Source organism: Macrotis lagotis, chromosome 8 (assembly GCF_037893015.1).
Source record: "Macrotis lagotis isolate mMagLag1 chromosome 8, bilby.v1.9.chrom.fasta, whole genome shotgun sequence".
Taxonomy (NCBI): Eukaryota; Metazoa; Chordata; class Mammalia; order Peramelemorphia; family Peramelidae; genus Macrotis; species Macrotis lagotis.
Window position 1 is genome coordinate 129,826,816 of NC_133665.1, and position 27,400 is coordinate 129,854,215.

General features: G+C 40.4%; 1 protein-coding gene and 1 long non-coding RNA gene across 4 annotated transcripts in view; both read left to right on the forward strand.

Annotated features, from left to right (window-relative positions):
* Nucleotides 1-27,400, forward strand: part of PHF2 (PHD finger protein 2) — a 184,295-nt gene that overhangs the window by 38,775 nt on the left and 118,120 nt on the right. The gene's annotated exons all lie outside the window — the stretch shown is intronic.
* Nucleotides 1-27,400, forward strand: part of LOC141496141 (uncharacterized) — a 52,815-nt gene that overhangs the window by 13,658 nt on the left and 11,757 nt on the right. The window lies entirely within an intron of this gene.

Here is a 27,400-nt window from a genome sequence, read left to right on the forward strand (position 1 = left end):
TCCAAGATTTATGAGAATGGCCAGAAAGATATGGCAAAATTTATAGCTTCCCCTGTGATAACTTCATAACTTTGTAAATGTGGTGTCCTTGTTGAAAGAACTTTCCTCCTGTAATTTTTATTAAATTGGAGCAAGTACCTTTGCCCTTTAACTATCCAAACATCCGTAGTCTTAAAAATAGAAATGGGATGACCTTATCTAAAACAAGCAAATAACAACAACAACAACAAACCCTCCATGCCTGTCTTGTGATGTTTATAGAACTTACTCACAGAAACACTCAGGACAGTGTGCTTTTGAAATTTGAGTGAGATTACAGGCTTTGAAGGATTGCATTTACTGTGACATTTAATCATTGTTTCAAGATTTATCACGATTCGGTTTTCATAAAACTTTTGCAAATGGAAATCTCCCCCAGAAGGTGATGGCAGTAAGGGTCCATAGACAGACCTGTGAATCAACACCAAGAAGACTTAACATTTTTTACTCTGGGAAAAGGCAATGACAAGTGATTCAGTTGCCTGTGGTTCCACATGAGAGTCCTGTTATTTGAAACTATTTCCTCTGCAAATTGAAGCAACTTCTCTTTTGCAGAAATTTAGATCTTTGTGTACTTGCCCAAAGAAAAAGGAGTTCAGGGACCCAGCAAAGACAACAAAAATATTCCCAGTGGCATTAAAAATATTTCAAAGTAGGTAAAGATTGGGGTGGATCTAGACAGTGATCACATTTGGTTTTCTTTGCAACATTTGGATTATATAAGGAAATATAAGGAAAAAAGCAAGACGTGAATGTGCTAGGAGTTTAGAAAGTCGATGTTGTTTTGAACTAACCCTAATAAATAAGTATCCCTTTCCCCACCCCCAATTTTCCAAGATTTTTATTTCAAATCCATGACTTGTTCTATTTCTTGAGGTATTAGATGTGCTTGTTTTGGAGTTGGAAGAGTTAATTAATTAGTTAATTAAATGCCTAATTCTAACATTTATTGATACTTTCTGCGTGTAGGACATTGCACTAAGTTCAGGAGAAATATAAATGATAAATAATTAAGAGAGTAATCTTTTCTCAATGAGTTTATACTCAATCTAATCCAAATTACAAGACATTTATCCAACAAAACATTGGACTAGACTTTGGATATACAAAGACAAATCAGAAAATCATTTATTGACCTTATTGAGTTTTCATTCTATTCAAATTATTTAATACTACAATACCCTGGACATGGGTGAATTGTCCAGTTCCTATTTCACAGAGGACTTGGAAATGCAGGAATGTTTCTCATTTGCTCCAAGAGGGCGCAAAGGATGAGAAGAGTTTAGAGCCCCTGTTTTTGGACTTGAAGTGATATGCTGATGCCATGAGATTAAGGCAGTGCTGTTCCCAAAATCTAATGTTAAATCCAGTGGAAAGTAGGCATTTAAGAACGTTTTCCTTATGACCATGAATACTTCATTTTGTGTTCTCTTTAGCACTTGAAACTATCACTTATCAACTAGAGATTTCTTAATCTGAGGTTGGTAGAAGGGGAAAAAATCTTTACTGAAAGTTAGCATTTCCTTCAATTATGAATGAAAAGAAAAATATACCATTCTAAGAAAGGTTCCATTGGGTTCATTAGACTGCCAAAGGTGTCCTTGCTATAAAAAAAAGGTTAAAGTATTTTACTCCTCTGTATATAGTAGATTGCTATTACTACTACAATTACTACTACTACTATCACCACCCATGACTACCATTACTGCCACAATTACTACTACTTACTACTATTACTGCTACTAACCACCAACTACTCCTACTCCTACTAACTACTCCTCCTGTTCCTGTTCCTGCTCCTACTCCTATTCCTACTGCTACTACTACTACTACTAAGTATATAACTCAGTGCCATACACTTAATGTTTTAGGTTCTAGGCAACTATCTTAAGAACATAAATTACTGAGAAAGTGTTGATCTATATTGGTGGAGGGAATTTCAAAATCATGAGTTTTCCCCCCAATTTTAAGTCTGGATCAAAAAAAGATGTGATAGGGGTGACTAGGTGGCACAGTAGATCGAGCACTGGCCCTGGAACCAGGAGTACCTGAGTTCAAATCCGGCCTCAGACACTTAATAATTACCTAGCTGTTGTGGCCTTGGGCAAGCCACTTAACCCCATTGCCTTGCAAAAACTTAAAAAAAGATGTGACAGATGGATCAAGGATCTTAGAACTGGAGGGAAATTCAAACATCTTGTATTCCGACCCTCTTAATTTTTGCATGGGAAACCAAGGTTGGTAATGGTAAAGAGCCTTGCCTAAGGTGAGAAATGACTGAGTGGTCCATTTAGTGGACCATATATTTCAATGCTCTTTCATTGGATGAAACAGGGTAGGCAGGGGCTCCTTGCTTTGGACTTGCTTCTTGAGTCTGCAGAGTGGAAAGAACAAAATTTAAGACTCAGAGCCTGCATTCAAATCCCACATCTCTCTGGTGGCAACTTGTATAATCTTAGGCAAATCATTTAAGCACCCCGAGGTTTCAGTTTCTTCATCTACAAAAAGAGGGAGTTGGCTAGATGATCTCTAAGGTCCTTTCCAATCCAAAATCTATGACCCTATGATTCTTTCCCTCCCATCAACCTTAATTTATTCAATTTATTCTATATCTTAGGAACCTGCTATAGCCACCAGGCTAACCAGTCTCATAATCTGTTCCTGATAATATGATACTTAATATATCATTTCTTCTAGATGATGAATTTGGAACATAATCAAATCCTTCAATGACTTGATCGAAGGAATGACTGGAGTAATGGTGGAAGTTTGTGTCCCTTTATCAGACCTGTGGAGAAAACATCTCTCTTGGCAGCTGGGGAGGCTTCCATAGCCTCTCAAATCTTGGCTTCATTGACACAACTGCTTTCTATAATGTAGGAGGCTTACTTTTTGCGTTGTTCATGGTAGGAGAGGCCTCTTGGAGAAGACAAGCTGTGGGTTCCCACAAAATAAAACAATAGAATAAAGTCAGGGGCTGCATGGACAGTTTCTAGAGGGAATAGGAAGTAAATTTTTTTTTTTTTACATAATTATAGAATTTGGAAGGAAACTCAGCTGCCACCTAATCCAATCCTTACCCAATAGTCATTTGGCTAGCTTTTATTAAGCATCTTTTATGGTCTAGGACAGGTGCTAATTGATGTAGCATCTGGCCCCAGTGAGCTTATAGTCTAGGGAGGGACGCCATATAAATGAGGATGGATGATCAAGATACAGACAGGTTGAATGTTGAGGGAGGTAGGAAGATTTGGGAGGACTGGGATTGCCAGTCTAACTCCCTTAAATGTGATTGAATGGAGTCTGCTTGGAGGCCTTGAAGATGATCTCCCCACTTAGGGAAGCCCACTCCACTCTGGGGCAACTTTTCATGTGTAAGTTTTTCTTGATACAAACCTAAATTTTCTCTTGGCCACTTTCATGTCTCTCTTTCCTTCTGGCCTTTAGAGCCAAACAGAATAACTCTAATCCTTCTTCCCTATGATAATCCTCCAGATACTTGAAAGTCACTCTTGTGACTTCTTTGAGTCTTCCCTTGTTGAGGCTAAACTTCTAACTAATCCCCATGGCTGGAATTGGGACCCTTCACTATCCTGGTCAGTTTTTTTGCAGTGTTGAGAAGTTCTAGAATCAGATATAGTGGGAAATTAGGGCATAGGCCCATCTGGTGATAGAGATATGTTGGCATCACAGAATTTCAGGCTAGGTGGCCTTCCCCATACTTGTCTGAGAAATCCCTTTGTCTAAGTGCTCTGCCACATGGCCATGCAGCAGTGGAAGTGCACTTCTACCTCTTACTGAGAAGCCTACTACACTTTGGCATCATTTGAATTCTTAGGAAATTTTCCCTTCCATTGAGCCTAAATTCTTGGCTCTGCCACTCTTACCCATTGTCCCTCCTTCTGCCCTTGGGGTCCAAGCAGGACCAATCTAATGACTCTTTCACAGGACAGAAGCTTGAGGACTGTTGGGTATCAGATTAGCCTCTTCTTTTTTCAGGCTACACAGCTCCAGTTTGTTCAGCCTCCCCTTGTGTGACTTGATCTCCAGAGAAGTCATTCCTCTTCCCATTTGTCAGCAGGCCCTGGCTTTCCCGAGGAGCCTCAGCATGCTCCTTTTACAGTGTTCAGGGCTAGCCATGGTCTTCTTGCTGAGGTCTGACCAGGGCAGGGTGCTGAGGCCTCATCACTTTCCATATCCTGGCGTCTTCCTCTCTGAGGCCAGCCTTATCACCCAGATCATTGACGCCCTGGGCTGGCAGGCCCCTAAAACCCGTAGGTTTTGTACAGCTGAATATCAGCCCCACTTCCCATATTTGCTAGCTGGTTTAAGTTCATCCTTAGGAAGTGGCACATTAGGAGATTTGATTCCAGAACTCAATTGTGATATCCAGATCATCCCTGCTAGGTTTGTGCCAATTGATTAAACACACACTCAACACCTGCCATGTCCTGCTTGACTCTGGGCTCCAGGGGCTTGGAGAGGCCAAAAGGAAGCTCTTCAATTCTCTGGGGGGCTGGGAGGCAGCCTGCATTTCCACCAATCACTCACGAAGCATTTATTATGGGCCTCTTTTGGATCAGAGACTGGGCTGGGTTCTGGAAAGCCAAAGACCAAAATAATACAGCCCCTGCTCTCAGAGGTGACAGGAGGAGAGGATGGGCATTGGCCACTGGCAGGCCCAGGAAGAGTTCCTGGGAGGAACTGAACCTTGGGGAAGGTGCGCCAGATGTGAGATGTTATACTCTGTCCTGGCCTTGCTATCCACACCACTGACAGGTTATTGATGCAGATGTTCAGGACAGGTTCAGATCCCTGGAACATTCTAGTCCCAGGAGAACAGAGCAGGAACCCAGTTACTAAGGAACTGGAGTCCCAAGGTCAGAGAGTTAGTGGCAGCCTAGCTCCGGGCTTAGCTGGAGAACTCTCCTGCTTCCCGTGGCCCAGACATGGTGCTGGTTCCGGAGCTGGGGGAATGAATGAAGCCACATTAGGGTAGGGGTGGTCCCCTGGGCCCAGCATGGGTGTGTAAAAGGATGCAGGAGGAGGGAGCCCAACAGCGTTGGGAGGGAGGGCTGAATTGAGTGTGTGATGCTCACCCACATAAAGTCCTGTGCCCAGTACTGGCTTGATCTTCAAACTAGAAATTGGGCTGTGTGACCAATCAGCTTTGCTTTGCTCCTGTGATCCTATGGGCTTCTGTATTAGCATGCGCCACTGAGGTGATTGGCTCTGCATTTCTAGGCCCCACATCTGTAGCCATGAGCAAGCTACACAAGGAATTCTGAGTTTTAGAGTAATCATGAGGTCTCTGCATCCTCCAGCTCTGCTTATATGATCAGTGGTCCTAAATTGCCTCGTTGAATCTCAGTTTCCTCATCTGTAAAATGAAACATAGAATACCTGTGGTCCTGACCTCCCCCGAGAGCTAGAGGTTCAGATGAGATAACAAGGGACTTTGCAGTCTTTATCATATTAGATACTTGTTTTAAAAGGGAAAAATGACATTAGTACATAAACTTCAGGAGAGCAGAGACTGATGGTTATCTAAACTTTGTGTTTCCCTTAGCATCCTTAGCTTGGCATCATTCAACACACATAAGGCACCTCCTGATGCTAATTGAATGTTTTATACTATAAGGTTTGCCGACTTAATTTGCCCCAAACGTTGGAATTTCCAGGATATTTGGATGATTTTGGAATATTGGGACAATATATTTAAAATTAAGGTTGTCTCTGAAAAGTCGAGGACATGCGGTTGTCTTGTCTTGTGCCATCCCATTGGCTGTTGTGTCAGGATCCTCCTGCCAGGCTTGGGGGCAGTGGCAGTCTGTAAACATAGGTGTGGGCTTTCCAGTCACTGGATAGAAGGAGGAAACAAAGATCCTGTTCACATTCTAGTGCTTTCCAAGATGGGTGGATAAAGATCAGAAATGGTCATCTAGGGTTCATTCTCTTGATGCAGGATGGATCTCTGGGCCTGGTGTCAGGACCACTGAGTTCAAGTGTGGCCTCAAGACACTTGTTTGCTTGGCTCAGTTGTGGCTGACTCTTTGTGAACCCACTTGAGGTTTCCTTGGCAAAGATACTGAAGAGGTTTGCCATTTCCTTCTCCAGCATGGGTTTTTTTTTTTTTTTTTTTTTTTTTAGCAGATGAGGAAACTGGGCCAGACAGAATTAAGTGACTTGCTCAGGGTCACATAGCTAGTAAGTAAGTGCCTGAGGCCAGATTTGAACCCAGGAAGAGGAGTCTTCTGACTCCAGACCTGGTGCTCCATCCTCTTCACCACCTAACTGCCTTTTATTCCATCTGCCTTAGTTTCTTCTGCCATAAAATGGCATGATATTCGTGAGGGACTTAGCATAATATTGTGCTAAGTACTATGGTAAATGCTTGTTTTCTTCCTTTCCTTTAATTCTCATTCCTTGCCAACTCAAAAAGAGAGCTGTAAATATTTTTGTATATGCTTAGGATTTATATTTCCCTTAAACTATCCTTCCTTTAATTCCTCCTATTTTCCTGCTGATTGTTCATGTGAGAGAGAGTATGTGTGTGTGTGTGTGTGTGTGTGTGTGTGTGTGTGTGTGTTAGATCAGATAATAGTCAGGTTTCAGCTTCTTCCTTGTTTGTGAATGTGTGTTGCTGCTGTGTATATCCCCTAAAAATCCTATGAAAATGTGTCTGAATCCTAAGTGGGAAATCTATTCATGGCAGCCACAACAAATAACACAAGGGACTTTCCCATGCTTGTTGGCGTCCAACCTCCACTGCTGTATCTGGAAGTGAATCTGGGCAGCTGACCCGCCCTGGCCTATTTTTGGTGATTATTGACTTCCCATGGCCTGAATGGGAGCTAGAAGGGCATCAAGCAGGAGTGAATGATCACTCCTTTCCCTCGTGGTCCCTGGTTGTTCAGCCAGATCTCCCCTTATCTGCTGCACTGGATCTCAAAGCCACTTTCGCACCCTCCTCCTTTGCTCCTCCTCCCCTCTCTAAAAATGAGTCAAGTTCCCTTAGATCCTGGGGCCCCGAACTGGGGAACAGACAGATGATTCTCTAAGAAATTCAGCTTTGAGGATAGAGAAGGCAGGAGGGAACATTTGTATTACATATGTTCAAAAAAAGATTCATTAGTGGGCTCTTTGAAGTGTGCTTCTTGCACAATCCAGTATTTGTTTATCAGTGGGAGGAAGGATACTTATAGTTCTTCAGTGTGATGGGAAATCATAGGGAATGAAGATAGAACATCCCTCAAAAAACATATAAGTTAAATAGGAAAATAGGATCCTATATAACACGCCTGGCGGCCTCCAGAGCCCTAGCCTGGGATTCATCAAGTCACTCATTCATTTGACAAGCTTGACGTTTATTAATCACCAACAGTGGGGCAGAGACTGACTGGAAGCCGGGGAAGACAAAGAAAAAAATTAAGTAGTCCCCTCCTCAAAGGGCTTACTGGGGTAAAACTGTACACAAAGGTAGAAAACTCACCCACCCCAAACCATCCACAGAAGAGAATTTCAGGGGCAAAGATGGTCAGAAAAATCCTCCTGGAGGAGTGTTGCTTGGGCTGAACTTTGAAGGAAGCATCCAGGCCCTTAGAATCAGGAACCAGAAAATGTCTTGCAAATTACTTGGTCTAATCCTGAAATAACCAAAAAATAACCACACACACAGCTGGTGTGTGTAGTTAGTTAAGAATCTGAGGTCAAATTTGAACTCAGGTCTTTACTCCAGGGAGGAATATTTTAATAGGCAAATAACACATGAGTTTTCTTATAAAAATAGTTTTGATCTCAGGAACTTCCTAAAAGGGTCTTGAGATATTACACTGTGTGTGATATTTCAATAAAATTGGTTTCTTTTTTAATCCTATACACTTATATTTTTTGCACTTAAAAACATTATGCTGAGAAGGGATCTGTCGACTTCCTTGGACTCTCAGAGGGGCTTATGGCACACAAAAAAGTTAAGGGTTCTGGGACATGTTACTCTCTAAGGTTGTTTCCAGTTTTAATTTTTATCATCAAAAATTCCCAACTCATGCCTCAAGGGTCCTTGTTCCACTGGCATTTCCTTCGTGCTACTCTGGCCTCAGCCATATCTTGGTTGTATTGAGCTGGCAGAGTTGTTTGTATTTAAATGGCCTTTTTTATTTTACTTCTGGTTCCAGTGTCCTGGTGGACTTGTCCTAGATAGCATTGGCATGACTGTTCCAATTGCAGACCTCACCAAATCTATTTAAAAAGAAAATCTACTACATATTAAAATTAACAGTATATTTTATGAAAATAACTCTTTTCCAAAGGAAAAATAATTTTGTGAGAAGTGGCATAATTTTACATATTTTTAAAAGACTCTTTAATTCCTGGCTTAGAAGAGAACTGGATTGTCATCTGCTTCTTCACTCTATTGTGATAATGTTGTTGAAATATAGGAAGAAAATCTGACCCCACCCAGATAGAAAGCTGGAAAAGGGAGGACTATTTTAATAGGCATATCATGTCTTAGTTTCCTTATAAAAGTAGTTTTGATCCCAGGAATTCTCTAAAAGGGTCTTGAGACCACCTTTGAGAACCTCTGGCTGGAGGAAATCATCTTGCTCTTTACTTCTATGAATGTGTGCTCAGATTTTAGTCCTATGTTTCACAGAATTAGTCAACCTTTTTATGTACTGGTACTTGCAATAAAGGCACAAAGCTTTCCTTTAGCTAAAAGAAAATAGTGAACTTTCACAATAAAACTATAAATAGAATCTTGAGTCATAGATTTGTATTATTCTTTGTTGCAGTTTTCAGTACAACTTAATCTTAACTACAAACTAGTTACACTTGGCTCACTCAGCCAGGAGATCTTGGTCTATTCACTTAACTGTTTTTCTTATTTGGGGATAATAATAATTTTAAAAAATAATAAGCAAGAATGAGATGATACTAATGTAAGTGGAAAAATATATAAATATATATTTCCTATATCTCACAGGTTACCTCTCAAATAAGGCAGATTATATGATGAAAGTACCTTGTAGCCATAAAACATTACATAAATGAACACTCCTGGTTTTGTTATAATTATATACTCTGTTAATCTCCTGAGCTGATGCTGCCAGCGGGACATCCTCCATAAAGCAGAATTCTTTGTGTGGGAGGTACCCTGAGCTAGGCTGACTGGCAGGCCTTTCTCTTTCCTCCTCCTCCTCCTCGCTGTGCATGACCCAGTGAGTCTGGCAGGTGCTGACAGTCTGAGGGCCATCCTTGACTCAAGGAAGGGCATTCCTAGGATCTTGTGGCCACATCTTTCCTTGGCCATCACAGACTCAACTAGCCCACGAGTCACTCAGCTGCCTGCAGGGATTCTTGCAAACAGAAATGGAGGCTTACCAGCCCACCACACAAGCCTCCCAAAGGTGTAGAGCAAATGAAAGAGATGGCTCTTAGACTTCTGGCAGGAAGCGTGGTTGGCTGGCCTAAACTCCCATACAAAGTGTTTCAAGGAGCTCTCCTGTGTGGGATGATAATGGATATGTACAGGTAAATGCTCAAATGGATCTCTCATCTCTGAATGTGGGCATTCCCTCCAGTGGTGGACATTGCAGTCCTCTTATCCATCCATGCCCTCTTATGGACATGTCATCCAGTGTGTTGGGAGCTCTCTCTGTAATGGTTTTCACAATGCTTGGCAAAACTGAAAGCCTTGATGTGTTTTAAAACTGGCAAGGCACTTTATAGTTAAATGATTTCATTTGCACCTCATAACAGCCCTGTGAGAGAGGTAATCTAGACATCATCCTCCATTTTATAGATGAAGAGACTGAGACTCAAGTTAAATCACTTGCCCATGAGTATCAGAGGTAACCTTTGAACCTAGGACTTCTGGCTCCATGGTCATCATGGATCTTTTGGTAGCCAGGGATCGTTTGACCTACCTGGCCTCATTGCAATCATGTCACTGTTGTTCTTGGCTTCCATCAGGTGGGACTTGACCCCAGTTATTCCTGACCTTGGGGACCACTATTTCATGGTGCCTCTGGTTGAGATGTATCATAATAGAGATAGCATCGGCAGTTTAACACAAGATAATCAAGTTATTAAGCACATATTATATGAATAACAAAGTGCTAGGCACTGGGAATACAAAGATAAAATCATCTTCTGCCTTCTGGGAACTAATAATTTAATAGAGGAGATGAGAAATACTATACATTATATTGAGAAGACAATTCAAGGGAAAAAATTATTCAAGTTGACCTGAAGAGGGAGTGATCACTTTGTTTGAGGGAAATCTGAAAAGATTTTCATGTTGAAGTTGAGATGAGTTTAGTCTTGAACAAAGGGGAAAGGATTCAATGACTGGAAATGGTATGTCATGGATAGAGAGTTGGTTCATCTTAAGGCTTGTCCTCTGAGACTGTGGCATGAAGAGAGAGAGAATGGGATTTTATAGATGAAGAGGACAGGACAACAAGGAAGAAGTAAAATGGTCTAGTTTGGTTCACCATTATGAAGGAGACTAGTGTGGCATGGTTGTGAGGAGCTTTCAATGAGACTCTGAGGAGTTTGCAGACTGTCTTTGATGAGCAAAGAAGCCAGGCTTTGTTTGCCTTGGTGTTTAGTGATGGAGTCGACTGGGGAAGTGTGCTTGTACCCAAGATGCTGCATAACTTTCCAGGGTCTGGTGGACGAATTCTTGAGACTCAATTCTGGCTTGGGATGATAGATTTGGAGCCAGGCCACCCAGTTCAAGCACCTCCTTTTACGGAGGTATGGACTGAAGACCATAGGGTTAAGTGAATTGCCCAGGCAGATCTGTAGCTCCTAGCAGGGCCATGATCTGAATTAAAAGTTTCCTGACAGTGAAGTCACAGGAGAAATTTAAATAAAAATCATCTTTGTTCTCCATATTGTTTGCCTTCACTTAACATTCAAGACAACTTTTTTTAAAAGAGTTTTACAACTCTTGATCAAAATTAATGGACTTACTCATTCCATTAGTGCAATAATCAAGGACAATTTTAGAGTATCTGTGATGGACAATACCATCTATATCCAGAGAAAAAAACTGTGGAATTTAAACAAAGACCAAAGACTATTCAATTTTTTTTTAGGTTTTTGCAAGGCAGTAGGGTTAAGTGACTTGCCCAAGGCCACACAGCTAGGTAATTATTAAGTGTCTGAGGCCGGATTTGAAATCAGGTACTCCTGACTCTAGGGCCAGTGCTCTATCCCCTGTTCCATCTAGCTGCCCCCCAATTTTTTTTAAAAGTTGTTTTATGTACTACATGATTTTTCTATCTCTAATATTTTATTTTTTCCTCAAGGATATGATTTTTCCTCTTAACACATTCAATTTTGATCTATGTATAGCATAAAAACAATGTAAATATTATTAGTCTGCCTTCTGTGGGGGGGGTGGGGGAAAAATTCAAAACCTTACAGAAATGATGGGTAGGAACTACTATTGTATACAATTGGGAAATAAATTATATATATATATATATATATATACATACATATATATGTATATATATATATATAATATAAAGAGTTTTACAACTCTACAATCTGAGTAAATATTGAATGATCACTATTAGCGACCTGCAGGACAGTGATTCCCAGGTTTATTCACCTCTTCTGGTTTTCAAATAATTTTCCTAACATTAGATCCCCCTGTCCTGGGCAGGGAGTTGGAGAAGCAAAGGCTCATCATGGAAATAACATGCATATATCAGTGCAAGGGATGCTTCATGTGAGGTTGGAGGCCCAGGGTTTGAAAACCCCTCACATGTTGGAAAAGCCACTTCACTCTTCCTGGCCTCAGTTTCCTTATCCATAAAAAATAAGAGGATTGGACTAGATGACCTCAAAAGTCCCTTCCAGCTTGGAATTTATAATCCTACCCGGACCACTGGCATCACAGTCTCAGAGGACAAGCCAGATTTGGAATACAATTGGTCCTCAACTAGGTTAGTTAAAGGAGAGAGACCTCAGTCTGTTGCAGGCCTATATATACCAGGGCAACAAGCCTTTGTATGTGAGTGTGTATATATGTATGTATCTCTTTATATACAAAATATATATATGTATATATATACATAAAATATACATATACAAGATATATATAATGTGCAATATACTATATATATAATACATATATGTATTTCTCTAAAAACTCCTTTTTCCTTTCCCCTTCCATATAATTCTGCCTTTCTAAAGGAATTTCTAGTTCTTTGAGAATAGAGATTATGTCATTTCTCATATTTGTACTCTATTTTGAATTTCTTATAGCACAGTATACTATCTGGCACACAGTAAGGCCTTAAGTGGGCCTTAAGGATTGGGTAGCAGCTAGCAGGTGGTAGGTAGCAAGGTGGCCCATCCATCCAGAGTTGATGAAGGGGCAAAGTCTTCTCTTCCTCCCCGGGGTGAAGGACTCAGAACTCTGGAAAGGAGATCTGGTGCTCGAATTTGCCCAACTGGTTATTGCCAACTGTCCTCAGGCTGGAGGCCTCATTAAAGAGAGGAGGAGCTGAGGAGACTAAGTCTGGTGCAGATCTAATCCATGGTGACTGTTGGTGAGTCCTGCTATAAGTCAGCTGTCCCTCCCTCTGGCCTGGGGGTGGGGGCTGGGGGGAGGGAAGGTCAAGCTCAAAAAAGCAAACTGCAGATGAAATTATCAGCTATTTTTGCAGGCTTTAGTCAGGGCTCTGCAGCCCCTGCTTAGGTATAAATAACTAGCCTAAAGATATCTGAAAGGGGATGGGGGAAGCATTTATTACATTATGATCTTTAAGTCTACAGACATCACTTTGGAGGCACAACTTCCTCCTGAAACATCTGATCATGGCCTTCACCGAGGAAGTGAGTGACCACAATAAAAGTGGTCACCCCTTCTTCCTTTACAGAGAAACTGGGGAGCCATCAGCCCATTAGAGGGCTTTTTTTAATTTTTAAATTTGAGCATTTAAAGTTTGAGTTGAAAGTGGCATGGGGAATGAGCCCTGTTCTCTGTCCTGATCTCCCACATAACACCCTTTTATTTGCCTTCCTGCCTGGGCTCCTTCCCCCATCCCCCCCACCCCCACTTCCCTTTTTCAGTTGCTTTTTGTTCATCACCAGAGACTGAATGGTGTATACATGTAAATAGATCACCGATTCTAAAATTTATTGATTGTATGACCTTGGGCAGGTCACTTAGCCATTCTAAGCCTCAGTTTCCTTACTTGTAAAATGGAAATCACAGGATTCCAGGGAGGGTAGTTACTTTAGCAGCTCTCTACTAAAGAATGGCCACCCAAAGAAAATTTCCTCCATGACAGACCTCTGGTGAAGAGGAACTCCCTCTAAAAAAACTTGCCCTACTTGTGCATTTAGATGTCAGATTGTTGTCAAAAACAGAAACAAAAACAAACCAGAACAAGGTCTATAGACCTCTACTTTGAATAATGTGTATTGTATAAAAGTGACTTGTTATCTTTTGAGACTTTATTGGAGTCCACAGGGAGTGAATAAATGAATAAAAAAACAATCTTTGAACACTTAGTATGTATAAAATGCTACCTATAGAATATGACCAAGCCTAGCCAGTCCCTGCCCTCAGGGAGTTTATGTCCCAAGAGGTAGACCACACCCAAGGGGAGGGTTGGCTTATTAGGAGGGACATTTTGGTTCTTCTGGTTTGCTCTAGTTCTAATTGCTTTATCACAGAAAATTCTTCCTCTGCCCCTCTAAACTCAATGCTGTCTCTTTCCTTCTGGCCCCTATTTTGTCTCAGCCAGACTCTAACCAGCCTCCTGGCTGGGGATTGTCTTCTATCAATACTATGACTTCCATCCGACCAACTAATTAAATTCCTCAGATCAGATTTGGTTGCTCCTTTGGTCCAAAACATTCACTCATTCCTCACTGTTTACAAATTCATTAACCTGGCCATCCAGGCCCTCCAATAGATTCTGACCCATCTTTTGCAGCCTTAGCTCATAGGCGCCTCCTTCCTCAATCTATTCTTCATTCCTGGCTAGCTAGATTGCTTACTCTGGTCTCCCTTGCTTGGATGGGCAAGGCTTTCCTCTACATTTCATTCTAGTGAAATCTTGCCCTTTCCTTCACTGCCAGCCATGAGATCTTCCCTGATTCCTCATTCCTTCAGATTCCTTCCTTGACTCCTCACTTGTGACTAGTTTGAGAGTTTTCTGGGTATTTGTATTAGATTGCAAGCTTCCTGGAGGCAGCAATGAGGTCTTGTTTTCTTGCCTTCCCAGCAGCTAGAAAGATGACTAGGCTATGGTTATTAAAGTTATTTTATCTGATTTTATTAGGTGACTAGTATTATATTAAATTTTGTTTAATGTTATATTATTTTGGAAAGTACCAACATTTTTACTGTTTGTTCTATTTTTTTTTTTGGTAGGGACTTTTGTTTTCACTGGTATAGGAAGTAAACTCCTACTAAGAAATATCAACTGTTGTGTACTTTTGGGTCTTAGAGAGCTGCCTGGGACTGGAGAGATTGAGCCAGAGACAAGTGTAAAGGTTGGGTTAGAGATGGGAAGGAAATCCAGCTCTGGCTGGATCCACTGGACCACCTGCCCCTTTGTCTGCTCAGGCTGGGAAACAGGAACAGGAGCCAAGAAAACCCAAGTTCAAGTCCAGCTCCTTACCCTTACCTGCCCTGACAAGCATTTATACTCTTTGTGCCTTCATTTCTCATCTTTAAAGTGGAAAGAATAAATCTCACCAGATTATTGTGATCATTAAACAAGATGACTTGTAAGCACTTTGCAAAATGCTATCTTTTTTAATGATTAAAATAGTATAAAAATTGTCTTTTTCTAGGTCTTATTAGTCTTAATGATTAAATGTTCCCCTACTAGAATTTTTTTGTTGGCAAACAGGGTAGTAGAAAGAGGGCTGGATTTGGAGCTGGAAGACCTGATTTGAACCCCTGGCTGCCTCTTTCTATTGGTTGAAACTTAGCCAGTTCTGTAACCTGCCTGGGTCTCAATTTCTTCACCTGTGAAATGAGTCTCAAGTCAGGAAAAGAGGAATTGTTCCCTATGTTTTATCCACTGACATAATACAAAGGCCAAGGGCAGACTGAGGGTAGAATTCTGAAGGCCAGATCAGGCTTCCCTGGGACTTAGGTATGAACCCAGGTCTGCAACTTATCACCTGTGTGATACGTCGGTCATTCTTCTTTTCACCTCTTTTAAAAAGTTTACTCATTTACATTTGGTTTCCAAGAGTTGGTCATATATATGTGTATATAAGTATATAATTATATGTGTATCTGTAGCTATCTATCTATATATGAAAGACTATGTGTGCCTATACATAAATCTAGTTACAAGACAGATTATATATGTATATGTAAAGAATGCTCCCCCAAAATGAAAAGGGGTCCCCACTTGCAATTTTGACTTGTTATAACTTTGTCCTAATCAGGGATTAGATAACAAAATTACATAGTAAGATAATTTTTTTCCTAGATTAAAGGTAATATTGTCTTTGGTCTTTGTTCAAACTCCACAGTTCTTTCTTTGGATACAGATGGTATTCTCCATAGCAAATATCCCCAAATTGTGCCTGATTGTTGCACTGATGGAATGAGCAAGTCCATCAAGGTTGATCATCACCCCCCTGTTGCTATTAGGGTGTACAGTGTTTTTCTGGTTCTCATCTCATGCAGCATCAGTTCATGCAAGTCCTTCCAGGCTTCCCTGAATTCCCTTCCTTCCTGGTTTCTAATAGAACAATTGTGTTCCATGACATACATATACCACAGTTTGTTCAACCATTCCCCAATTGAAGGACATTCACTTAATTTGCCACCACAAACAGGGCTACTATGAATATTTTTGTACAAGTGATGTTTTTACCCTTTTTCATAATCTCTTTAGGGTATAGACCCAGCAGTGGTATTCAAGCATCCTTTACAATTGTTAAATTGTCTTGATTAGGTATCTAAGTGAAAGGGGCCTCACCCATCCTTCTGCAGAGGTTTTCTGCAATAGGGGAATTTCCAGTCACTTAATATAGAAATACGTTTAAAATTTGTTTAGGTATGATAGTATATATATATATATATATATATATATATATATATATATATATATATATATATGTTTGCCTATATCTATCTAAATGACAGATTATATGTTTGTGTGTATATGTGTATATTTCTTTATATGACAGACTCTGTGTGTGCGTGCATGTATGTGTGTGCATGTTTCTGTCTCTGTTTCTTTCTGACAGAGTCTTGGAAATCTAATGAGAAAAGAACATTCCCTGCCTGAGGTTCATAGTCTCTCAAAAAACTTAAGACATCAATTTGTAGATGAGGAAACAAGCCTGAAGAGAATTTATGTATCTATTTGTATATGTGTGTATCCATGTCTATATGAATTGAGAGATGTGTTGAGATACATATATATGTATGTATATATATGTGTATATATATGTGTATATATATATATACATATATATATATATATATATATATATATATATATATATAATCAATGGAAGATTGATTAGTCAGTGAGGATGACAAGAGTATTTTTAATAGCACCAGATAATTTTTCCATTGTCCACATTTTATTGCTTACTCCTTCAATGAATGGTAATTAAAAAAAAATTGCTATTGGGTAAGGCAAGTAAAAGCTTGTGGTCTGAGAAGGTTCATTGGAACAAAAAAACTATAGCATTATTGATTGAGCTGAAGTGAGGTCTCTAACACTGAACATTTCCTGTTTGTTGATTTCATGATAACCTTTGAACTAATTGAATGACTTTATTGAGGTTTAAGATATCATTAATGGCTAGTTAAAATTACATAGTAAATGGTTAATAGCTGTTTGTTGACATTGCTGGTCAGTGTACCAATTTGATGCAAAAATGACTACTGAAAAATTGTGGTTTTAGGACAGGGGTGGGAAACCTTTTTTTCTGTCAAGGGCCATTTGGATTTTTATAACATCATTCCTGGGCCAAAAAATTATCAACTTAAAAATTAGCCTAATATATTTGGTCAAACCTTTAATTAATTTACCCTTAAAAACCTCCTAAATTTATTGAATTTGAGTCCTGCCTGAGATTACCTTAGCAACACCAGACTAAATGATTTCATGGGCCTTTTAGGGCCCATGAGATAATCCAATCTAATTGGATTAGAGATAATCCAATCCAATCTAATCTATTCTATAGAAGAAGAATAATTGAGGCCCAAAGTGGAGTGATTTCTCCAAGGCTACAGGGAGAATTGGTGACTAAACTGGGATTAGAATGGAGGTCTTAGATTCTTATCACAAGAGGTTATACATTTCAGGGAAATGGGTAAATTGGGAAGGGGTTGCAGAGACATACTTTAGGAGGGAATTCAATGGTTCTATTAGTCATGGATAATAAGTGAGGAAATTGAACTGGATGGGACCCTACAGGTCATCCTGTCCAACCCCTGGATTTTGGATGAAGAAGGTGAGAAGACTCAGAGGGATTATGACCTCTTCATGGTTATAAATGTAATACTCATACCTGGGAGTCTGTTGGTACCATGTTGCCTCATAGGAAGGAAGATTGAGAGTTGAGTTGAATTGGGATAGGACTCTTAAATGAGGCTGGAAGAAACCTTTGAGATCATGTAACTCCATTGTCTTGTTTTAAGAATGAGGAAACCCAGGATCCAAAACAAGGGACATGAACATGAGAGTGTATGGCATCTCTTGGTGGTCGCTTCAAGACCAGAAGCCAGTTCTTTGGGTCTTGGTCCTCCCTGTCACTGCCCTGGTTATTGGTCTTGGGAAAGAGGAGAAATGTCGGAGACTAGACAGTAGAGCTGGCAGAATCCTAGGAGACTGATCCTTCCCTAAGCTAATAGAAAGATAGCCTGCTATCTTAAAATAACCATCCCAACCCCACCCTGACTCAGTCATTTTTTAGGGCAACAGAAGGTACAGGGCCAAAGGTGACACAGATCTAAGGCTATTGCATACATACACACACACACACACACACACACACACACAAACCTGAGATTTCTAAATCCTGGCCTCTTTCAGCTAAGTCTTGCTATTTCTTTCTGCCTTAAGTGACTTTTATACACAGATTGGTTTAATTAAATTCCTCAAAGATCTATTAAAGCACACCTACCTATCCTGCCCTAATCTCTGCTGACTTCCAGTCTCTCATCTCCACCTACCTTTCTGACTTCTGGAACTCACCTTTGAATCTGTTGTAGGCCCTTATCACCCCATACCTGCATCACTGCAACAATTACTGGAGGGTCTGCCTCAAGTCTCTTCCTACCTCAGTCCATCCAAAAGTCATTTTTCTTAAAAGATCAATCAGATCAAACCATGGCCCTACTCTAGCTTTTCCAGGAGCAAATACAAAATGTGCTTGTTATTCAGGGTCTGTCACCACCTAGCATCTCTCATCCCTTTCTAGCCTTCTTACAATTTACCCATGATCACTTACTCTTTGATTTAGTAACACCAGCCCCTTCTTCAGCTACTGATCTCCCTGGCTTCCTTTAAGTCCCAACTAAAAATCTTACCTTCCGCAGGATTTCAGTGTCTTCCCTCTGTTTAATGATTTCCTATTTACCCTATGTCTATAGCTGACTTTATATAAATTTGTTTGCATGTTGTCCCTCACCCCCATTAGATTATAAGTTTCTTGAGGGAAGGGACCATCTTTTGCCTCTTTTTTGTATAGGCTTGTACAATGCCTAGAACAAAGTGCTTAACAAATTTTTATTGATTAATTGGCATTGTTATTGACACTGATCTGCTCTCCAAAAAGCTTACATTATAAAAGGGGATAAGATAAATACTCAAATAAACAAGCTCAAGGGGATGTGGGGCGATTTGATTATATAGCAGCCACCCACTTAAAGTACTATTGGAAATTTGGGAGAGAGCAATCTCTTTTATTCCACTGGTGGCAGGCAGAGTTGTTTTTCTTTATAGTGTTTTTGTCCTTGTGTAAATTGTTTCTCCTGGTCATGCTGATCTCACTCTGCATCAGTTCATATTATCTGGGATTCTTTGACATTATCTTTCATCTTTTTTTATATGGTACAGTAAATATTCCATCATATTCATATCTGGATAGTTTGTCTAGCCATTCCTCAAATGATGGACACTCATAGTCCTTTGCTTTTTTCTTTTACTTTTAATCATTTCTTTAGGATCTGGAAGTTTGTCTTATTTAATTCAGCTCACTCTCTCGATTTCTTTTCATTTTGAGTTTAAACTACTAGTACACCAAATTTGTGTGTTGTGTTATATGTATGTTTGTGTGTGGTTTCATTTGATTCCCACACTTCTACCCCCTTTTCCATGTTTATATGTACTTTTCTCCTCATGTACCCTAATTATGAGAAATAGCAAGTTCTACTCCTTTCTCTTTTCTACACAAATTCTTTCTTTCTTTCTTTCTTTCTTTCTTTCTTTCTTTCTTTCTTTCTTTCTTTCTTTCTTTCTTTCTTTCTTTCTTTCTTTCTTTCGTTGTTTTGCAAGGCAATGGAGTTAAGTGACTTGCCCAAGGTCATACAGCTAAGCATCTAAGATTGGATTTGAACTCAGGTCCTGCTGACTCCAAGGCTGGTGTTCTATCCACTGTGCCACCTAGCTGTCCCTTCATGAATATTTTCCTCTTTTTTTCCTCCCTTCTTTTATACTCTAAATACTGATAACAGAGCCCCCCCCCCCCATTTTTCTCATTTAACTACTTCTATACCATTTAAAGGCATTAAAGTTCTGAAGGGACACTTGTCTCTTCTTCCTCATTAAAATGTTAGAATTAAATTACATACAACCCCTTCCTATAGTTTCTCTGGGCTCCTGAATTTTCATTTCAAAGATCTTAGTAGCAGACTTTTTATCAGGAAAGCTAGAAAGTCCTCTATTCCATGAAATGTTCATCTCCTTTCGACCCTCCAGGTTCATATTCAACTTTGCATGGTCAGTTATTCTTGGATGTGGACCAGGATTTCTCATTTTGTCTTTTAAGTTCTTTGTTGTCCTCCAGTTTCTAGATTTGATGGTTATCCCAACTTGGTCTTAACCCAGGTCACCTGGATTCCAATATTGATCTCCTCATCTTGGAATTAGGTCTTTCTTGGATCTTTGAGGTTCAGATTTGTAGAACCTTTACTGTTGTCTCAGGACAGACAGAGTACTAAGGACCTCAGAGCTGCCGGGCTCTTCTACCCTTTACTATTCTAGATATGAGTCTTGCATGGGCAGCTACTCTCTGGGGCTTCCAAAGTCCCTGCTCTAGATTCCAAACCACTTTGGGGATTTCTGACTACTCTGAAGCTTTTGTCCCTTTTGTCTTTGACCTATCTCTCACTGTACTGAGAGACTACCTGCTTATTTTATTTTAAAATAAAATAGGACCTTGGCTGGCCATGAATTTGCTAGATTTCCTAATCTGTGTGGGGATTTCTGCCAGACTTTGGCTATGGTTCTAGGGTGAAAGAATTTACAAATCATAGTTTACATTGAATTTCTTAATCATTAATTGGTCTACTATGAATTTCAGGTCTTAACTAGGGAATAGATATGTGCCTACTAGCAGTCATTTCTATTTGTACTTTTTAACATGGCCAGTTATCTGGCAGAGTTGAGAGTTGGTTGAAAGAAGACAATAGTTCTAATTTTACCCAACTCTACAATCCATTTTATCCACAAGACTACCATGGAGATTTTTGTCAGATGCTTTGCTGAAATTTAGAAAAACTATGTGAACAGCATCCCCTATTTATTAAACTTGTGAAAAAAAGGACTGCAGTTACTGTGACCTTCCTTGTTTTTGATTCAACCTTGATAGTTCTTAGTGACCATTGCTTTTCTTTTTAAAATAGCATTGAGTGTTTCAGTAAAACATTCAAGAGTTTTTCAAGAATAGAAGTCAAGTTCACTGGCCTATAGTTTGCATATTTTGCCTTTTTTTTCCCCTTTAGAAAATTGTAACATTTTTCCATCCTCTGCTCTTATGAAACTTCTTTCATTCTTTATAGTTTTTCAGAGGATACCACAGTATTCTTTCAAAGAATACCATCAACAATCATAACTAATTTTTTTTCTGTATCCTGAGATGTGGTTCTTTCAAATCTGGTGACATGAATGAACTCATTGATGGCAGCTAGACTTTCTCTTATTTCCTCACTTTGTGTTTCAACTCCCTTGTTAACTATTTCTTCCTAGTCTGAATATTATCTTCCTTGTGAAGAGAGAATAATAGCCAAAAAAAAAAGATGTGTTTCTGCTTTTTTTCCATCAGTCTGCTATTATCACTCTGTCCATCCTTGGTTCCATTTCTATTATTCTTTGATCTTTTGCTGGCATCCACCAATGGAAAGATCTCTTTTCATTGTTCTTGGCATTCATCACCAGATGAAGTCCTGCTTGACTTTGCTATCACCCAGTGGGGCTACTGATTCTCTTGTTTTGCCAGCTTTCTGGCTCCAGGGTGGGTTTGGGGGACAGAATTTAAACACTGACTCTTTTAGAGCTATTGAAAGCCAATGTCATTGTGAATGTTCGGAGTTATTTCTCCTATCTCCACAGGCAGGGATTGGGGGATGTGGGTCTTTATAGCCCGGGGTGTTTTCAAGTGGAAAAGTAAAAAGTACCAAGTAAAGTTCTCTGAACACAAGAACAATACAATTCGGAACTCTTTCTAGTTCATATATGGTTCCTACTGTCTGTGCATGAGCAAGTCTGCATCATGTTTCTAAGAGGGAGAGGAAAAGAGAGGGACATGGAGAGGGAGGGAGAGAATGAGGGAATGTGTGTGTGGGAGGGGGAGAAAGGCCAAGAGATAGAGACAGAGATGGAGGGCTGAGTGAGGAGCACGTAGGCATGCTTATCCTGTCAGAAGGGTATGGTTGTTGGGGTATAGTCTCTGTTGACATTCTCTTGTGTTGCACATGTCCATGGGGAAGTGCTTGGCTGTAAGCTTTGGACAGGGAACGCCCAGAGATGATGACTGTGTGTCTCAGGGTCAGAGAAGGCTGGATCCTTGATTGACTTTCCCAACCATTTGTCATTAATCCTTGTTTGTCAGTGTTGGAGCAACTAGCTGGGATTGGGCTGTTCTTGAAGTACAGTCACCGGCCCTCATGTCATTCCTAGGGGTGGAATGCTTCTGTATCCCCAGGCTCGGATCTTGTGGCTACATCCATCTTTTCTCTCTCTGCATGGGTCCTGAGGTTTCCCTTCTGTCCTTTGAGATGCATGCTATACGTCATCAGGGCTCCACAGGGAATGTTTGGGCCTCATGATCCAGCCTTGGGTTCCAGGGCCCTCCCCGGCTGTTTCTGAAGAATCTTGCCATGGGAAGCAGGCTCCAGAAGTGCAGGTTCTTGTTGGTACAGGGACTGTCTCCTTCGTGAGAATGCCTTCACTCTAAATCACAGCTAGCTTTTGTGATTTCACTTCGGAATTCATACCTGAAGAAATTCTCTCTTGCGGGCACAGTGATTACTGGTCCAAATGGCATTCCATGATGTAGAAAGATCCATCGCCCCAAGGAACTGGATGATGGATGGTGCCCAGCAATAGCATTGTAGCACCAGGGTGAGTAAATTAACTCGTAGAGCTTGCTTCCATGGAGCTTATAAATCTAATGGATGAGTAGACACATAAAATGGGTGACGAAATACAGAAAAGTAGGGTAATTCAAAGGGGAGGGGGGAAGGTCCCAGTAAGTGCCAGGAAAAACACGAAGAGGAGGAAATCATTTTCCCTAAAAGATCAAAAACCCTGAATAAGCAAGCTAGTTTTAAACCATAATGTTAAATGGCCGAAGGAGGTTTGATGGGACACCTGACCAGGTGATATTCGATTTTTAATAATGTCTTCAATTCCTTAATCTGAGGGAGAAACTGATGAGACCCTCTAGCAGAGAATCAAGGGAGAGACAGAAGATACTCTTAGTCACAAGTCCTTCATCATATAGAAAACTCCTTGATGAAGAATGTAGAACAGTGTCATTCTTGTAGGAGCTGACCTCTAAGAGCTTTTCTAATAGGTGCCATGCTGTATGAGCCTGGCATGCTTTTAAGTCATTGAACATTATGGCACAGGCTCTAGGAAGCATTGGGTATACTACATATAATTAGGAGTTAGAAGACCCAAGTTCTGGATCCCATTTGTTGGACATCAGGCAAGTCACCTAATTTACCTGAAACTCTACTCTGACAGTTTCACTGGCTCTTAAATGAACTTATAGGTTAGGGTGATTATATATAAATGACAACAATTTTGATTACAACTATTTCCAGATTATCCTCCCCCTTAAAATATTGGGGGAGGAAAGGAAGAAGTTAAGCAAAAATAAATGACTCAAGTTCAAGTCACTCTGCCAGTGTCTATGGTGTTTTGCCTCCATAGTCCTGCATCTCCAATGACTATTTCTACATTAAAAACCTAGGAATTGAGGCAGCTAGGTGGCGTAGTGGATAAAGCACTGGCCTTGGAGTCAGGAGTACCTGGGTTCAAATCCAGCCTCAGACACTTAATGATTACCTAGCTGTGTGGCCTTGGGCAAGCCACTTAACCCTGTTTGCCTTGCAAAAAACCTAAAAAAACAAAACCAAACCTAGGAATTGAGTACTCAGTAGTCTTTCCAAACTCACTTAAAGGAAAGAGAGAAAGTAAATCTATTATAATAGGAATTAGAAGCCCTTGGATTTACTCTGCCACTAACTTGTCATGTAACCCTGGGGAAATTACTTTCCTAATCTGGGCCTCAGTTTCTCTTTATATAAAAACAGGAAGAACAGACTAGATAGTAATTAAGGGTCATTACAGTTTGGCATTGATTTTGAGGTGGGGGGAAATTTTTCCAGGAAACATTCACTTTTTACTTTAAGTGTATATTGGATCTTTGTGTCCTCAGGAATTTTTTCTTCTTTAAATTTCTTTCTTTCTTCCCTCCTCTTCCCTGTCTTTTTGGTTTGATTAGATTTTTGCATCCTGGATGGCTATTTGCCGGTGATTCATAAAACCATGTAGTACTTTGAGTTTGCCTGGGAGACTTTAAGTGGCACAGATTACATTTAAATTGAGGCAGTGGACAAGTTTTTGCAACTCTTCCTGAATCCCATGCAGTTAAGTGGTAGCTTGGACTTTGTATAAGGATTGCACACTACCATTGCAAGCAAGTCATGTTGGAGGACTAAGGTATAGCAATTCATCCCTGACATATAAACTAAGAACCTTTAACTCATTCATTCACTTTGACTTTAGTGGCTTTATTGGTGGGCAGTAATCTTCCAGAAACATTTTAGCTTTGATCAGTCCTTTTGAGGTGGGCCAGAGATGGAACAATTCAACGCAAGTAGATAATAATATTCTAGGCACCCAGTGACCCTTAATCTCTCAGCTCCCCTCCCCACCAAGTGATAATGATTTCTTTCTTTTCACATCTCTCCTAGTACTTGCTGGAACCTTACTTTTCTGCATATCATAGTCATTTGTGTAGATTTATAAGCTCCATGAAAGAAAGGTCTTCGAGATACTTCTATATATCTGTACCAATTTCTATACCGAACCCTAGCCCTAAATCTACACACACACACACACACACACACACAAACATATCTACATTTTTCTTTCTCTGTATCTCTCTTTATATCTGTCTATCAATTTCATATACATCTCTATGTATTTCTGTCTCTGTTTCCATCTTTATCTCTATCTCTTCTTTCAGTTCAATTAAATCCAATAAACATTTATTAAGCTAAGTGCTGGGGGATGCAAAAGGAGGTAAAAGACAGTCTCTGGCCTTCTAGAGCTCTCATTCATCCTTTCTCTCTCTCTCTTACACACACACACACACACACACACCCTCTCTCTCTCTCTCTCTCTCTCTCTCTCTCTCTCTCTCACTCACTTGCTCACTCTGCCTAGTGAAACTGTTAGAGTAGATGTGAGTTCCTTTTTGCAGAAAGAGAAAGTGAGTTTCAGGTAAATTAGGTGACTTGCCTGATGTCCAACACATGTGGGATCCAGGACTTGGGTCTTCTAACTCCTAATTATATGTAATTTGCCCAATGCTTCCTAGAACCTGTGCTATAATGTTTGTTGGTTTAAAGGCATGCCAGGCACACACAGCTGCCCAGGAAATAGGACTGGGAGGGGGATAAAGGGATACTGGGTTCCTGTCACACCCATGTGCTCTCCTCCTGTCTGATTCCCCAGAAGTCTCTCAGAGTTTGGCAGAATCAGGAGATATAATCCCATTAATTTCCCTCCTGGCCCTTAAACCCTGTAGCATTGTCTTCTGGACCTCCCTTGCGGACTTCAGTTTGGAGCAGGCGAGAAGGGAGGACTTTTCTTCCCATGTAATGATGTTTGACTACTTGCTGGGGGAACAGTTTGTATTGTTGCAGAGTTTTTAGTCGTAATGGTTCCCCTGGGTCTCATTTGACTGGGGTGGTGTGTGTGCCACCAGGCTGCTTCATTTTGGCTCTTCATGGTAGGGTCTTGGGGCTTAGTGGTCTGACCTTGACTGACAGCCCAGGTGACTTGTGGGGCATAAAACAGTATGGGCTTGGGGCAGCTAGGTGGTGAAGTGGATATAGCACCGGCCCTGAAGTCAGGAGTACCTGGGTTCAAATCTGTCTCAGACACTTAATAATTACCTAGCTGTGTGGCCTTGGGCAAGCCACTTAGCCCCATTTGCCTTGCAAAAAACCTAAACAAACAAACAACCCCCCCCCCCAAAAAAAAACAATATGGTCTTGTGGATCAAGGGCTTCACCTGGAGGCAAAACTGCCTGAATTCAAGTCTAATCTTTGACACTTTACTGCTGTTTGATTCTGCCTGAAAGACCAATGGATCCATAGGACCAAGGATGAAGGATGCTGCCCACCTTGACCCTGAGTGGTGACATACTCAGAATGGTCCATAGCTCTATTGATTACTAACTCAGGAATTTGCTTTTTTTTGACTAGGCACATTTATTAAAGGGCTTTTAATTGGGGGGGGGGTGATGGTAAAGAGAGAAAATAGATTTTTTTTGTTAATTGCAAAAAATAAATTCTTCTAAAAATCTTCTAAATGGAGATAATGAGAGTTGTAGTAAGTGCTCAATATGTGAAACACTGTAATATATATATAGTGCACTCTAAGCATGAACCCTTACCGTCTGGGCTACGTGTTCTACCCCATCCTTTGCCTGTCTGTCCATCACCCATAGCTTACTTCTTTAGGTGTCAATATTGGCATTGCATCCAGCTATTGACTTAGAGGATAAAGTACTGTGAAAATGGAAAAAGAAAGGAAGCTAATTCTCTTTAAAAGCTCCATTCATTGAGCAGATTGGCCCCACTTGCTCTGTCTTAAAAGGGGCCAGGAAGTCAGGATTCATTTTCCTGGTGGTGAGAGACACTCCTTTGCTGGGTGACACGGCAGTCACCAGATAACCTTGTTTTTCTCTGCATGCATGCACGACTGGTTGCTTCCTGCACCTGGAGAGCTCCTCACTCAGGCCTGGTTTTCTCTGAATGGAAAAAGAAAGAGAAACAACTGTGTCCATGCACTCATGCATATACAAACAGCAACTCTAGTCAAGGCCCAGTACTTTGGGTCTTCTGACTGCCTGCAGGGGCTTTTGAGCCAACCGAGCACCTGGGAAAAGTGGGATATGAAGGGGCTGGGGGTCCTGAACTCAGCACAAGAAGGAACCCTTCCCTTATTTTAAAAGAAATTGTTTTAATATTATCTTTCAGTTTTTGAATCATACATCTCTTATAACAGATATTTAAAAAGAAAGATGGAGAAAACCAGTTTAATAAAACCAACTGAAACACTAGTCCGTCTGTTTCTTTCTTTCTTTCTTTCTTTCTTTCTTTCTTTCTTTCTTTCTTTCTTTCTTTCTTTCTTTCTTTCTTTCTTTCTTTCTTTCTTTCTTCCTTCCTTCCTTCCTTCCTTCCTTCCTTCCTTCCTTCCTTCCTTCCTTCCTTCCTTCCTCTCCCCTCCCTCCCTCCCTTCTGTCCTTCCTTCCTTTCTCTCTCTCCCTTCCTTTTCTCTCTCTCTCCCCTCCCTCCCTCCCTCCCTCCCTCCCTCCTTCCTTCCTTCCTTCCTTCCTTCCTTCCTTCCTTCCTTCCTTCCTTCCTTCCTTCCTTCCTTCCCGTGTCTTTTTTCTTCTTTCTATTCCTCATTCTCCTTATTTCCATTGATATAATCCATTTGCTTTATTTTGTATCAATTCATGTAAGTCTTCCCATGCTTTTCGACTTTTTATAGTCATCATTTCTTATAGTGCAGTAATGTGCCATTATATTAATGTACTATAATTCAGCCTCCTCATTTTACAGATAAGAAAACTGAAGCCCAAAGATAATGC